The sequence below is a fragment of the Rhinopithecus bieti genome, unplaced genomic scaffold, assembly GCF_001698545.2.
Source record: "Rhinopithecus bieti isolate Rb0 unplaced genomic scaffold, ASM169854v2 scaffold_7049, whole genome shotgun sequence".
Classification (NCBI taxonomy): domain Eukaryota; kingdom Metazoa; phylum Chordata; class Mammalia; order Primates; family Cercopithecidae; genus Rhinopithecus; species Rhinopithecus bieti.
This window is the reverse complement of record NW_016805922.1, coordinates 209,016-222,002: the sequence shown is the minus strand read 5'-3', so window position 1 is coordinate 222,002 and position 12,987 is coordinate 209,016. Positions and strand designations below refer to the sequence as shown.

The following is a 12,987-nucleotide window of genomic DNA, read 5'->3' as shown; positions in this document are numbered from 1 at the left end:
TGGGGTGTGTGTGTGTGTGTGTGTGTATGTGTTTTAAGTTAATTAGCCTCTTCCAAACATAATACCTTGCCTTTCAATCAGTTTGGGACTTCCTTTATGTCTGACTGGCTGCAGTTCAGGAAAGAATATACAGCAGAGACCTAGAAGTTTCATTTTTTTGTTTGTTTGTTTTTTGAGAGGGAGTCTGGCTCTGTCTCTTAGGCTGGAGTGCAGTGGCCTGATCTCTTCTCACTGCAACCTCCGCCTCCTGCATTCAGGTGATTCTCCTGCCTCAGCCTCTCTAGTAGCTAGGACGACAGGCGCCCACCACCACGCCCAGCTAATTTTTGTATTTTTAGTAGAGATGGGGTTTCACCATTTTGGCCAGGATGGTTTCAAACTCTTGACCTCGTGATCTGCCCACCGTGGCCTCCCAAAGTGCTGGGATTACAGGCCTCCCAAAGTGCTGGGATTACAGGCGTGAGCCACTGCGCCCGGCAAGCTCGAAATTTTCTAGAAAAACAATCGTAAGGTAGTTATGCCTAGGATGTTTTTGAATATTGGTACAAGAACAAGTGGGTAGCTACTAGATTTCCTTTTTACTTTCATATTCAGATGTAGGAAGAGTTGGAATTCAAAATGTGAAAAGCCGTCTTGAATCTCAGTAGATTCTTAAGAAATTCTTAATTCATTGAAGAGCCGTTGGTCATGTGTGTTTTTTGTCAGGGGCAGGTGTGTGCATGTTGTTTTTAAGAATTCAGGGATGTGTATGAGACTATCATTGCTTCTACAAGGCTGCTTAATGATAGTTTGCTGCTTGGCACAACAGGTAAAAGGGGAGCACTTTCTAGAGCAGGGATCTTGGTTTCCCTTTTTCCCCTTAGTAGTATCATTCCATGTATTTACCAGGATATGCATTGTTTAGTCCTGTCTTGGCTAAATAGATAATGGTCCTTAAGGACGTAAAATAGAAGGATATTGTGCAGAAGAATTACTAATTCTTCGTAGTATATTTTTTTTACTGTATTTTCCTCATCAACAGATGGAATATTTTAAACTTAGAAGAAAAAACAAGCATTTTCTCCAAAAGATTGAGAACCACTGCTTTTAAGTTATTAATGGTGGTCTACAATGGATTTTTTAAAATCTGGGGCATGGATTTTTTTTTTTAATGTTATTATTATTGGTTACTCGATATTGGAAAAGGAAATACAGTGTTTGAAAACAATAATGTTCAGGATTTAGAAGTATTTTACTGAGGAAAATAAGTTTATAAATAGATGTTTTAATGAAAAGGAAAATAGCAAATTTATGGAAATCCGAGATAGTCTGTGTTTTGCTTCACTCTGTTTAAAAGTGCTAGAATTCTGGGCTTTGTTTGGGGTCAAACTGATATGACAGGAAAATTAACAGATTATTAAAAGAGACAGTAACATAAATGGGAAAGTTTGAATATGGTATATGGTTGTAATTATATTTTGTATAAGAATTAAAGCAGTTTATACCAGTTGTATTCCTAACTAAAAAGTACTATTTTATCAGTTTCCTGAGACTAATTTATTATAAGTTAATGACATGAGCATTTTGGCCCAAATACAGTTGAAATGTTTATTGAAACTGGATCAAAGATGAGCATATGTGTCAAGGCTTTAAAAACATTTTTCATATTAAGATTTCCAGAGAAAGTTTTTGTAATCTATAAGTTAAATGTTTTAATGCTTTAGATGACGGCAACTGTTGAAGGTCCTGGATCTCATAACAAGCCATCCTCCCACCTCAGCCTCCTGAGTAGCTGGGACTGCAGGTGTGCACCACCATGCCTGGCTACTTTCTTCGTAATTTTTTTTGTGGTTCAAATGGGAATCTTCCACACGCACCCAAAATATTTTTGGTTTGTGACACTTAGTGTTATTATTGAGTCATTTTACATTGGAAGGTGTGCCTCAGAGTGGGTGAGCCTTTTTGCCCTAAGTCTGTCAGCACTCTAAGACTCCAAGTACTCTAAGAGGTTGCTCACTAAAAATAAGAACAGCTGGTCATCTACCTCAAATGTGAGCCATCACTTTTGTGATATAATCAGTCCTTATCTTTAGTACACAGATTTATGGAATATCACACTCACTGTCTGCCTGCTTTGGGGTGTTTCTCCTGTGTCATCATTCATTTTTGAATATTGGCATATAGCAAATATAGGAATGCTATGTCACAACTGTGGGTTATGTATATACTAGCAGTTAGCTCTGCTCTAAGGAGAAATTTGCATTCCCAAGAATGCAAGAAATTTATCAACAAACTTGTGTCATAAAAATAATTTACAGTGATTTTTTTCTTAAAATGTTTCAATGATTAAGACTTTTTTAATAACCATAAGTGTATAATTGTAAACCTAAGCATTACTCAGCAAATCTAGCAATTGTGGAATTGCATAAGCTTTCTATTCATTGGAACTTTTGCTAAAGAATGATGACCTTTGATTTCCTGTCACCATGACCTATCATTAGGATAAACATGCCCCTCTTATGTGTCCTTATACTCATTATAAGGATAAACAAGGGATAGCTCCACCCACCAGATGTCGTAGACACAACTGGTATTTTTGGGATTTTGCTGTAAACTAATCCTGGGAGGAAGAGAGGTTATAGATAAAATAAGATTGGCCGTGAATTGATTGTTGATTAAAGCTGGGTAGGGACCATGGGATTTTCTCTGGTTTTATATTTATTTGAAGTTTTCACCTTAAAGTTTTGGTTTTTTTTTTAAAGATAAAAAAAAGCATAAATAGTGTAAACAAAGTTTTGAAGAAGAAGAAAACAGGTTAGTAGCTCATTAACAAAAAAGTTCTTGTTCCATTCAGGCAAAGGAGTTTGGACTAGCCCAATAAGCATTAAGGAAAGCATTATTTGTAGATTTCAAATAATGGAATGATAGTAACCAAAGTTATGTTCTAGAAGGGATAACATCATGGAAGAACGTAGAGTAGATTGGAGGGTTCACACCCCAGATGTAGTGAGACCAGTTCACTGCTATTATATAATGCTACCTTGAAATCATAGGGAGGCGACTGATGTGGATTTCTAAAAGTCTGCAAAAATTTCAAAGGAGAATAGCTCTTCACTCAGACTCTCAGTCAGTTGCTAGTGCCAGCACAACAAAAAAGGGGTTTTTCCTTCATTTGGCCAGGGTGTGGATTTGGACCATGTGGGTGTCAAAATGAAGTATACCAAGTGATTTTGTTCCTATAGTGAAAATGAAGTCCGTATTTTGTCTCCTGTCTTTTAGTAAATCAGTATAGATAAGTCTTTTTTTTTTTTTTTTTTTTTTTTTTTGTGATGGAGTCTCGCTCTGTCGCCCAGGCTGGAGTGCAGTGGCGTGATCTCTGCTCACTGCAAGCTGTGCCTCCCGGGTTCACGCCACTCTCCTGCCTCAGCCTCCCAAGTAGCTGGGACTACAGGGGCCCCTCACCACACCCGGCTAATTTTTTGTATTTTTAGTAGAGATGGGGTTTCACTGTGTTAGCCAGGATAGTCTGGATCTCCTGACCCCCTGATCTGCCCACCTCGGCCTCCCAAAGTGCTGGGATTACAGGCCTGAGCCACCGTGCCTGGCCAAGTCTTTTTTTTTTTTTTTTAATTATTTTCTTCTTTATTTTTTCCCACATGTTCTAAGATAAGTCTCTTATAATGTCTAGGTTTCTTTCCAAAGGTGATTAAAAATGAAGCATCGTATTTTATACTTCTGAGGCAGAACTGCTAGAACAGAGTTTTGATTATCTGTTTGAAACGAAGCACTCAAATCTTCTAGCTTACTTGCATTTGCAGTCAGACCTCTACAGATGCCAGCTAGATTACAGATGGCTAGCATAAGTTTTTTCATTACAGAAAGAAGAAATTTAGAGCTTAGTGCAGTCTATTAAAAGAATTGAAGATTATGTCAAAGGACAACTATAAGAAAATACTTTGGTTCTGAAATACTGCTTCAGCTAGGGTTTATTTTGAAGCTCCCAGCCCAAATTTGTAGAAATGCAACCAAGATCTAATATTTAGTGTGTAAGAATTTTACAGAACATCCAATCAGTGGTAGTCTTAAAAGAGAATCACATAGACTGAAGCAGGCAGATCACCCGAGCTCAGGAGTTCGAGACCACCCTGGCCAGCATGGTGAAACCCCATCTCTACTAAAAATATAATAATTAGCTGGGTGTGGTGGTGGACACCTGTAATCCCAGCTACTCAGGAGGCTGAGACAGGAGAATTCCTTGAACCCGGGAGGCAGAGGTTGCAGTGAGCCAAGATCATGCCATCGCACACCAGCCTGAGCAACAAGAGTGAAATTCCGTCTCAAAAAAAAAAAAAAAATGTGAATCACATACATAAACATTGGGAATTTGCAGATAACTTTCATTTTAGGGTTTCTGAAGTGCTGTGGTGTAATCTTGGCTCACTGCAACCTCCACCTCCCGGCTTCAAGCGGTTCTCCTGCCTCAGCCTCCCAAGTAGCTGGGATTACAGGTGACCACCACCATGCCTGGCTGATTTTTGTGTTTTTAATAGAGACGGGATTTCACCATGTTGACCAGGCTGGTCTCGAACTCTTGACCTCAAATGAGCCATCCGCCTCAGCCCCCCAAAGTGCTGGGACTACAGGCGTGAGCAATCGTGCCCGGCCCTAGGGTTTTCTTTTAGAATGTAGAGAATCTTCTATGGAAAAGACTGTATGAGGAAAGTGAGAATTGAAGTTATTTTAAGACTGGGCGTGGTACTCATGCATGTAATCCCAGCACTTTGGGAGACCCAGGCAGGAGGACTGCTTAGAGCCCAGAAGTTTGAGACCATCGCCGGCAACATAGTGAGACCCCAGTCACTACAAAAAATTTTTAAAATTAGCCAGGAGTGGTGGTGTGCGCCTGTAGACTCAACTACTCAGGAGGTTGACATGGGAGGATCCCTTGAGCCTGAGAGGTTGAGGCTGCAGTGAGCCATGGTCATACCACTTCATTCCCGCTGGACGTTAGAGTAAGACACCGTCTCAAAAAAAAAAAAAGAAAGAAAAATTCTTTTAAGGAAATTATTTAAGGAAATTTAGCCTTCTACCATGTTTATCAAGAACCTAAATGTTTGTGGAAATGTAAAATGGTTTTAACTTTATGGAGGGTGGTTTGTCGTCACTAATAAATATGCCAATGCCATTCTAGCAGTTTCATTTCTGGGAATTTGTCCCAATGAAATATTTGTGCATGTGTATAAAGAAAGGTTTAAGTACGTGATCATTCAACACAGCATTGCATATGTTATGGAAAAGCAGCAACAATCATAAACATCCACCTGCAGAGGACTGGTTTAAATTACAGTAGATGCATAGACTAGAATACTTGCTTAAGAGGAATTAGTGGTTTTGTACGTACTCATGGAAACATATCTAAAACTTAACTGCTGAATTTTAAAAAGCAGTTTACAGAGCAGTAGGGTTATCACTTGCATGAGAATTTAACTTCTACTTTTTATGCTTTTGTAATATTTGCATATTTTTCCAGGCATTATTTGTATTGATATAGCCATTCATGGGGGAGGGGAACACTATTGTGCATATTAGAACTATTAAGCTGTAAGTTGTTGTTGATACTGATTTTTCTGAGACAGAGTTTCGGTCGGTCACCAAGGCTGGAGAGCAGTGGCGCGATCTCAGCTCACTGCAGTCTCCGCCTCCCAGTGTCAAGCAATTCTCGTGCCTCAGTCTCATAAGTAGTTGGGATTACAGGTGTGCACCACCATGCCTGGCTAGTTTTTTTTTCTTTTTTCTGTAGTGACTGTGTTTTGCCATGTTGGCCAGACTGGTATCAAACTCCTGGCCTCAAGTAATCCACCTGCCTTGGCCTCCCAAAGTGCTGGGATTACAGGCATGAGCCGCTGGGCTGGGCCAAGCTTTAAGTTCTTTTCCTGCTGTATACTTAGCTACATGGTTTGCCAGATGATCACAGAACGTGTAGTCAGGTTTTTTTCTGTACTTTGAGGATTCTTGCTGCCCATTGGCCTTCATTTTTCATAGTATTTTCCTTGAGACCAATGATAAGCTTTGTCTAAGCTAATTTAAAAGGGATTTATAAAAGAATTTATTTCTATAAGAGACTCCTTCACTGGTAAACTATGGAATGGGTTAGGGATTTCTTCCATTCAGGCGAGGGTAGTGTTTTCCTTCAGAATTTGACTCATTAATTGTTAAAGACACACTTTCTGGATTTGTTTGTTTGTTTGTTTGTTTTTTGAGACAGATTTTTGTTGTTATTGCCCAGGCTGGAGTGCAATGGTATCTCGGCTCACTGCAACCTCCTCCACCTCCCGGGTTTAAGCGATTCTCCTGCCTCAGCCTCCCTAGTAGCTGGGATTAGAGGCATGCGCCACCACACCCAGCTTGTTTTGTATTTTTAGTAGAGACAGGGTTTCACCATGTTGGTCAGGCTGGTTTCGAACTCCTGACCTCAGGTGATCCCCCTGCCTCGGCCTCCCAAAGTGCTGGGATTGCAGGCATGAGCCACTGCGCCCAGCCCACTTACAGGATTTTTTCCTCCTTCATGGTTGTATAAATGCAATACTTGGCACATAGGCAAACCTAAACAGTTTGCAAGTTGCCTACCCTTTTCTACTTTGGATAAAATAAACCTCTTAAAATAGCACTTAACATAGTTTATATTTATATATATATGTATATTAATAGTAGTTACTTCATGTTTGTTGAATGAATGAATGAATGAAAAAAGTAGCAAATCTACATAATATAAATCCCAAGACAGCCAGGAATTTTGTCTAGACCGAATTGTCTAACATAGCACCAATTGGTACTTAATAAAAACAAGGCTGGGCATGGCAGTACCTGTCTGTGGTCCCAGCTACTTGGGAGGCTAAGGTGAAAGGCTCGCTTGAGCCCAGGAAATTGAGGCTGCAGTGAGCTGTGATTGTACCAAAGCACTCCAACCTGGGTGACAGACCCTGTCTCAAAAATAAAAATAAAAAACACTTAGTTTTAACTCAGATGTTACTATCTAAGGTAAGTAGTAATTACTATAATAAACAGAAGCTATACATTAAAATCTTAATTTTTTTTCCTCTGAACTCTACTACTGTAGGTATGTAGTAGACTTCATACAAGCTAATCTTTTTGTAGCTCTGTTTCTTCATTTCTGTTTCTTCATCGGTTGGAGAAATTTTACCTAAATTAATGAAAGTAAAAATACAGATATTAATGGCTCATAAATGTGCACAACCCACCTCATCTATAGTAAGTAAAAGTGGCTCCCATTTTGGGGTTTGAAAGTGAAGAAGATCTGAATTCACAAAGGAGGCACGTGTAGAGATATGAGAAGTTCTTTTCCTACTCTAGTTTGGTACGTTGGTCTCACACATGTTCTGAGCCTAAGAACACAGTAGGACAGAATCTTCAGAAAGTGTTGAGAGAGTAACTCTGTAAAGAGGTTTAGTCAATCTAAATTATTTGAGGGCATCATTTTTATTTGGTACTTAGAAGTCTAAAATCTTCCTGATTCTTGTTAAGGTTACAAAGAGTCTGTGTATTGTTGGTTAGTTTGGCAGTAAATACCTTTTTATCATTGTTAAATGGGTTGTAAATAAAATATTTCTTTTTCTTCAGTGTTAATTTACAATCATATTATTTAGATAATAATAATTGTATCATTTATGGTATGTAATCTTATCCTACTGCCACGCCCTTCTTCTGCTGCACGTACTACTAAGTATGACTTGGTCTCTATAATACTCACTAATTATGAAGTTTTTTATGGAGAAGGAAATTCTTAATATAGACTAAAGTAGGATTTTTTTAAGTTGTCTTTTGATGGCCTTTTATTCTAGTAAACTTAGATTTCTTACAGACATCAGTTTATTATGCCAAGCTCAGTAGCTCCTAGAGTGAGTGTAAATTTAGGCAAAGGAATAAACTGGTATTGTAGAAGGGATGGGGAAAAGGAAATTTTATTTTGCTTTAAATGACTAAATCATGGTGTTTCCTGTCTCTCAGTGCTTATCCCAATCAGTGTTTCTCTCTTTTCTTTTTTCCCTTCAGTCCTCAACCCCTAAATTCTTTGCTTGTATTAATTTGCTTCAGATTATAAGCCTAGTGTATACTGTTCCAAATACATGAACTTTTCACTGTATCTCTGAGTGCTCTTTTAGAGTTCATCTCTTTGTTTTCCAGTAACTCATATTTGTTTCTTCTAATGCTTCACACTTCTCTCTCTTTTTTTTTTTTTCATGTTTCTCACATTTTTTCTTTCCACATTATCTGCTGTAGCAAACTTGAAATACATGCTTTTGGAGAAGAGTGAAAACAGTGTTTAGCCATATTCCAGTTATTAGCAGCAGCTCCTCTTTCTTCACGTATACTCAAAGGGACCAGAAAGTTATTTAAGCTCTTAGTTGCTACAAATGCTAGTCCATGTGTGCCTATGAGTCAGCACAACAGGTTTTTTTGTTTTTGTTTTTTTTTGTTTTTTTGGGGGGGGGTTGGTGTTTTTTGTTTGTTTGTTTGTTTGTTTGTTTGGTACAGGTGAGAAAACAGACTGAGACATTCTGTGAATTTCCTAAGCTAGTTGGCAGCAGTGCCAGGATTCATAGAAATTTGGAGCAGGAAGACACACAATGAAGATTTTACTTTGAGGAATTTAGGGATCATCTAGGTAAAGTGATTTTTCTGAGGTTACTAACTATGTTGTAGACTAGAACTCAAGTCTCCTAACTCCTAATATACTGCCTTTTTTTCTTTTCTTTTTTTATTTTTTTTTTAGGAGATGGGTCTCACTGTGTTGCCCAGGCTGGTCTTGAACTCCTGGGCTCAAGCGATCCTCCTGCCTCAGCCTCCCAAAGTGCTAGGATTACAGGTGTGAGCCACTGCACCCAGCCTCTAATAGTGCTTTTTCCTAGCATACTTTTCTTCTCCTAAGGTAAAAGGCTGTTTGTCATGGTACAGCTACAGTGATTTTACTTGAGATATTTGACTTTGACATTCATTCTCATAAAAGTTGGTCATGTAGGTAAAAAGCAGTCATATATTTATTGTATTCTGGACTGTTCTGTGATTTAAAATTATGTAGAGAGTAAAATCATCATACCAGAAAACCCAATATTCTTTCCCCATTTCCCCTTTTACTATTTTGTAAAGTCATTCAAAAGATAAATCAAAGAACTATAGATGTATTTAAGAAGAAATTCAGCCTATATGTAATAAAATTTTGAATAGTCAAGTTCAGAAATTGGATTTTAAAAAAATTATTAGCTACTTTAACCCTTTTGAAATAGTCCCAAAAAGTGTTTTTCTCTTCCCGAGTTAAATTTTTTCATTTATTGACCTATTAAAGTTTTTTTAGTGCTTCAGAGCTATTCTGTGTATCTGTTCATTTTCGTTATTTAGTAGTATATAGAAGTAGTAGATTGGGCTAAATAGATTTATTTCAGGATATATCTTAGATATTTGTGTTTTTTCATGAATCCCAGTTTAAGGGTTATTGCTTTCAAAAGGAAGAAATTTGGTTAATTATGACTTTTGGCTAGTTGACGTTTAGAGAACTGCTTTATACAGGATCTTTTATTTATTTAGTGAGAAAAAACAACTTTTATAATTTTATAATACTGTGTGAAAACCTGATACCAAAACTTCTGAAAAGAAACCAGGCCTAGGAGATGAGGAGTCTAGAGAAGATTATTAAATTGAGGATATTTTTAAGTTAGTTTCTAAATTAGTAAATTGTGGCTAATAAGATGAAAATAATCTGATCCTTTAGTAAGATCTTAAGTAATATTTTTGCCCTTCAAAAAAGCGGTTGTTATAAGTACTATTATTGTGAGATGATACTGCTCAGTCTACCTTGTATGTCAGCCTAAGCAAGATTAGATTTTCTCTTTTCTCTAATAGATGCCAATATTTAACGTTGACTTTTATCTAATTTCAAAAATATCTCTGAAATATACTTTCTGTCTCTGAATTAGAATGTGTGTATATTTGTCTTTACTTGAAATATTATAGCTGGATGATAGATTTCAGAGCAATTTTTATGCTTAGGGAAGCCACTGCCTCCCAAAAAGGTTTTCTTATGAGAATGAGGAAAATAAGTATACATTGTCATATTTATGTTATTAAGTTGATATGCTTGGATAATTGTATTTATAAAAGTAAAAAATGTTCAGTATTTTATCTAAAATGTAATAATGGATATTGTACAGCCAAAGAAATTAAAAGAAAAAGGACACTTTGAGAAAATGGCTTGTTCTTATGTATCTGAATATATACTGTGTTCACTTATGTTTTGTCAGATACTGAAATTGAGGAAGAGAGATTTGGCGTTCTGTTGGTTTATGGAGTGAGATTGCTCCTTGGCTGAGTTGCTGTCTGCATAGGCTGTTAACAATTGTTTCTCTGGCAGCAGATCTTGTTCATCAGGATTGCATCATTTCTGGGAGAATGGCCAAGGTCCACAGCCTCAGTACAAAGACTGTCTGAAGCATATGAGGCCTGTTCTCTTTCTGAAGCGGCACTCCTCTTCCTGCCAGTCCTCTTCACAGGATTACTGAAGCAGACTTGTTCTGAATTTCTTTCATTGGATTGGTTGTTTATTGGACTCTTGTCTCCCAGCTGCTTCCGCCTCACCTGTCTGATGCAATTTCTTCTTCTGAAATCTCTGTTGGAATTATTCATAAAACACTTTTTGTTTGTCTTCTCTGTGAGTGACCAGGGAGATCATACAGGTCTTGTGCTTTCAGCAAGTCATATAGAGAAGAGACTGTCAGAATGATGATAATAGAGACTGTTGGCAATTTCTGAACCCAATTAAAAAGATGGGGTCGTTAAGAAACATTTCTGTCATGTTCTATCTAACATCCTTTCCCCTAGAAAACTGTATGTAAATGGCACCTCCTAAAGAGAGTACTCGGTACTACTGGAAGGTACAGGCTGTCTCTGTTTCTGAATCCGAGAACTTACTAGTGTTCCTGTGGTTTCTGATGGATTGTTGAGGAAATAGTTAATAAGAATTTGAAATTGTGATGCATTCATTTTCCCCATACCGTGCACTCATATCTATTTCTGTCTTTTCCTCCTTTCCTTTTTTCTTTCTTATTTGCTATTGCTTGTGCCTTGATTTACTTTATTTCTTCCTTCCTTTTACTGTTACTTTGATACTTTTTCTTTCTCTAATTCTGAGTATACTATTTTAAATTGTTTCTAAAAGATAGCTTATTTTCCAGTTTTTTTAAATTAGAAATCATAAAACATGAATGTAAATAAAATGCATGTGTTCTAATGCTTGGTAACTGGAACCCTATGAACAACTCTTTTCATGTTTATGAAATGTTAATCTTTAAGCTGTTAATAACTCTGGCCAGTGTTAAATTTGACTTTTGGAAAAAACACCAGAGACTTAAAGGATACTCTTCATTTTCCCCGCAAAGTCCTGGATCACCTATTTTCCCTTTCTTTTTGGAAGGTAGAAAATTAAGCCCCATTTTTTAAGCATGTTTCCATTTGACCACACATAGAAATGACTCCCTTTTATCATTCTTTTTTATAGTAGGACAATACTACTATGGTGTGGAATGAAGGGAAAGAAAGGAATAATAAATATGGATTTGTAATTTAATGGCTGATGATGGGCCCTTGTCTGGCTGGACAGCTGTCGGACATCGGGTTAAAGAAAGATCTCTGAATTTGAGAACTGTTCAGTGGAGAAGGGAATCACCTCTTAGGAGAGAGAAAAAGAAGGAGTCCCTTGGAAAATGAGAGGGAATTCTAATTTGAAGGAAGGGGAAGAATTAGCTAGTGACATAAGTATTTACAATTTATGTCAAATAATTTCCTTCCCTACTCTCTCATTTCTGGCTTTATGGAAAAATAAAAGATTAAAGGGCAAAAAATTCAGTGCTAGATGGACATAGGGTGGTAAACAAGATAGTGCAGATGTAGGATGGTAAACAAGATAGTATATAGAAACAAAATTATTAATTATAGCTATAGAATTCCATTCTGTGTGTTGATCAATGTTATTTCTTTCTATACTAATTTGTGTCTCAACTTTTTCTAGGTCTTCAGAACTACTAGCAGATAATTTGGGGGGACTTCATATTCAGAAGTCTATATAAAGGTGACTGACCCAAGTAAATCCTTTTAATTTCTGTTTTATTTTTTGCATTTTAATGACTGCTGGAATCATGTTGTAGTAAATGGAGATTATAATTTACTTAGCAAATATTTCTTTTTTTTTTTTTTTTTTTTGAGACGGAGTCTTACTCTGTCACCCGGGCTGGAGTGCAGTGGCCGGATCTCAGCTCACTGCAAGCTCCGCCTCCCGGGTTCCCGCCATTCTCCTGCCTCAGCCTCCCGAGTAGCTGGGACTACAGGCGCCTGCCACCTCGCCCGGCTAGTTTTTTGTATTTTTTAGTAGAAACGGGGTTTCACCGTGTTAGCCAGGATGGTCTCGATCTCCTGACCTCGTGATCCGCCCGTCTCGGCCTCCCAAGGTGCTGGGATTACAGGCTTGAGCCACCGCGCCCGGCTGCAAATATTTCTTGAACTTCTTTATGTGTCAGTTACTGTTTTGGCCATTGGAACTACAGCAGTGGATAAAAATCCCTGTCCTCATAGAGTTTATAGTCTGGTAGGAAAAAACAAATTATAATAAGAAAATACTGCATTTGGATGATCTGTTAAATGTTCCTCAGTTAACATTTTAATAGTGACATTTTACAGAGAGTTACTTAGGGAAGAAACTATTCTTAGGGTAGTATTTGAGAAATTTGGGGTTATTAACAGAATTTGAATTAAGAAGCCTCGTTATTATTAAAGTGTTAGAATGAGATGGTCAAGCTAACCTATTGTAGTTGCTTTCATCAGAAGAATGAAGCAGTCATGTTAAACTAGACACAAGGATAAAGGAATGTTTTTTATGAAATATTTAAATAGAAATTTATAGTTACTGACTTAATTTTTTTTTTTTTTTTTTTTTTTTTTTTTTTT

General features: G+C 37.3%; 1 protein-coding gene across 16 annotated transcripts in view; it reads left to right on the top strand.

Moving 5' to 3' along the window:
• SETD5 (SET domain containing 5) overlaps positions 1-12,987 on the top strand; it is a 92,093-nt gene that overhangs the window by 21,460 nt on the left and 57,646 nt on the right. For 14 of the 16 annotated variants that reach the window (XM_017874145.1, XM_017874150.1, XM_017874141.1 and 11 more), the window contains exon 2: positions 12,056-12,115. The exons of 1 other annotated variant lie outside the window; for it this stretch is intronic. The gene's annotated coding sequence lies outside the window, so the exon portion shown is untranslated. Of the gene's footprint in view, positions 1-12,055; positions 12,129-12,987 lie in introns of all 16 variants that reach the window. One more of the 16 variants, XM_017874135.1, reaches the window with a different exon arrangement.